This window comes from Propithecus coquereli, unplaced genomic scaffold (genome assembly GCF_000956105.1).
Source record: "Propithecus coquereli isolate 6110/MARCELLA unplaced genomic scaffold, Pcoq_1.0 Scaffold47, whole genome shotgun sequence".
NCBI lineage: Eukaryota > Metazoa > Chordata > Mammalia > Primates > Indriidae > Propithecus > Propithecus coquereli.
In genome coordinates, this window is record NW_012150507.1 from 4,239,568 (window position 1) to 4,242,553 (window position 2,986).

Genomic DNA, 2,986 nt, shown 5'->3' on the forward strand with positions numbered 1-2,986 from the left:
AGTAGTATTATGTCTAAAAATATATACATACCTTAATTTAAAAATATTGCTAAAAATTGCTAACTATCATCTGAACCTTCAATGAGTCATAATCTTTTTGCTGGAGGAGGGTCTTACCTCTATGTTGATGGCTGCTGACTGATGAGGGTGGTGGTTGCTGAAGGTTGGCGTGGCTGTGGCAATTTCTTAGAATAAGACAACAATTAATTTTGCCGCTTGAATTGACTCTACCTTTCGTGAAAGATTTCTCTGTTGCATGCAATGCTGTTTGATAGCATTTTACCCACAGTAGAACTTTTTTCAAAATTGGAGTCAGTACTCTCAAACCCTGCCACTGCTGTATCAACTAAGTTTATGGCATATTCTAAATCCTTTGTTGTCATTTCAACAGTATTCACAGCATCTTCACCAGGAATCATTCCCATCTTAAGAAATCACTTACTTTGCTCATCCATGAGAAGCAACTTCTCATTTCTTCCAGTTTTATGATGAGATTGAAGCGATTCAGTCACATCTTCAGGCTCCGCTTCTAATTCTAATTCTCTTGCTATTTCTACCACATAGGCAATTACCTCCTCCACTGTGTCTTGAACCCCTCAAAGTCATCCATGAGGATTGGAATCACTTCTTCCAAATTCCCGTTAACGTTGCTATTTTGACCTTCTCCCATGAATCAGGAATATTCTCATTGCCATTTAGAATGGTGAATCCTTTCCAGAAGCTTTTCAATTTACTTTGCCCAGATCCATCAGAGGAATCTCTATCTATGGCAGCTTTATAGCATTATAAAACATATTTCTTAAATGAGAAGACTTGAAAGTCAGAATTACTTGATGCATGGGCTGCAGAATGGCTGTTATGTTTGTAGGCATGAAAATAACTTTATCTCCTTGCACATCTCCATCAGAGCTCTTGGATGCCCAGGTGCATTGTTGGTGAGCAGTAATATTTCGAAAAGAATCTTTTTTTGTTGGGGGGGACACTAGGGCAGTAATATTTTAAAAGAAATTTTTTGGGGGGGCACTAGGTCTCAACAGTGAGCTTAAAATACATATTTAATATTATAATAAACCATGTCGTAAACAGATGTGTTGTCATCTTGATTTTGTTGTCTATAGAGCAGAAGCAGAGTAGTTTAGCATAGCTCTTAAGGCCCTAGGATTTTCAGAATGGTCAATGAGCATTGGCTTCCACTTCAAGTCACCAGCTACATTAACCCCTAACAAGAGAAGAGTCAGCCTGTCCTTTGAAGCTTTGGAGCCAGGTATTGACTTCTCTCTAGCTATGAAATTCCTAAATGGCTTCCTCTTCCGGTATAAGGCTGTTTCATCCACACTGAAAATCTGTTGTTTAGTGTTGCCAACTTCATCAATCATCTTAGCTAGATCTTCTTGGTAACTTACTGCAGCTTCTATTAAATACATCAGCACTTCATACTTCACCTTACATATTTCTGTTGTAGACACACCATCTTTCCTTGAATCTTGTGAACCAACCTTTGCTAGCTTCCAAATTTTCTTCTGCAGCTTCTTCCCCTCTCTCAGCCTTCATAGAATTAAAGGGAATTGGGACCTTGCTCTAGATTAGGTTTTGGCTTAAGAGCATGTTGTGGATGGTTTGAGATTCTATTCAGACTACTCAAACTTTCTCTGTATCAGCAGTAGGGCTGTTTAGCTTTCTTGTCATTCATGTCTTCACGGGAATAGCACTTTTAATGTCCTTCAAGAACTTTTCCTTTGCATTCACGACTTGACTAACTGTTGGTTGCAAGAGGCCTAGGTTTAGGACTGTTTTGGCTTTCAGCATGCCTTCCTCACTAAGCTTGATCATGTCTAGCTTTTGATTTAAATTGAGAGACAAGGGACTCTTCCTTTCACTGGACTCCTTAAAGGTCATTGTAGGGTTATTAGTTGTGCTAATTTCAATATCGTTGTATCTCAGGGCATAGGGAGGCCTGAGGGGAGGGAGTGGGAGAGGGACTAAAAATGGCTGGTCAGAGGAGCAGTCAGAACACAAACATTTATTGATTAAGTTTGCAGTCCCTTGTGGATGTGGTTTGTGGTGCCCCACAACAATTACAATAGTAACATCAATGATCAGTGATCACATACCACCATAATAATAATGAAAACGTTTGAAATATTGGGAGAATTACTAAAATGTGACACAGATTAACAAAGGGAGCACATGCTCTTGTAAAAATGACAGGAGTAGAGTCCTTCCATGTAGGGTTGCCACAAACCTTCAGTTTGTAAAAAAAAAAAAAACAAAAAAAAAACTGCATTATTTGTGAAGTGCAATAAAGCAATGCAGAGTGAAGTAAAGCGCAGTAAAATGAGGTATGTGTGTATTAGTCCATGTGAGAGAGAATGAAGAAGTAGAACCATTTGTTTAGACTTTAGAAAGTCTTTAGAAGATGTGTTCGTTCAGCCTTTGTAGGGTTCTTGTTCCTCTCTTGTCACTAAATTAATTGGTCCTGCTTGTTACTAGAAAGAAAGAAATGAACAGTTGTTTCTCTCTACACTAGGCACTCCTTGACAATTCCTTAAGATGTTATTCAATTCAACCAGTAACTGTGTGAGGTATTATCTTTATTTTTGCAAATGAGGAAGTACGGAGTTGTAAAGTAATTTGTTCAAGATCATATTGCTTTTTTGGTGCAAGAGGCCTAGGATCTAGAATTTTTACATGGGTGTGATTAACTCCAAAGTCATTACATGACTGTTTTACAAGTTGTTTCATCAGGTAAAAAAAAATATGAATGTTAGTGATTGTTTTCTTCTACGTGTATATGTTGTTATTGGGAATCATGTCACCCATCCACCTTATGAGTGTCTGATTTGCTGATGGATGGACACTTTATCCTTGAATTAAAGAATAAGCAACTTCTACCAACTAGCTTTCGCTTTGATGTAATGCTGCTAGATGATGAAATATCATATCATATAATTACAGCATATTTTCTGTTTCATTTGCTTTTTATTTT

At 37.7% G+C, this 2,986-nt stretch overlaps 1 protein-coding gene across 1 annotated transcript in view; it reads left to right on the plus strand.

Annotated features, from left to right (window-relative positions):
• Positions 1-2,986, plus strand: part of NDUFS4 (NADH dehydrogenase (ubiquinone) Fe-S protein 4, 18kDa (NADH-coenzyme Q reductase)) — a 133,471-nt gene that overhangs the window by 21,452 nt on the left and 109,033 nt on the right. The window lies entirely within an intron of this gene.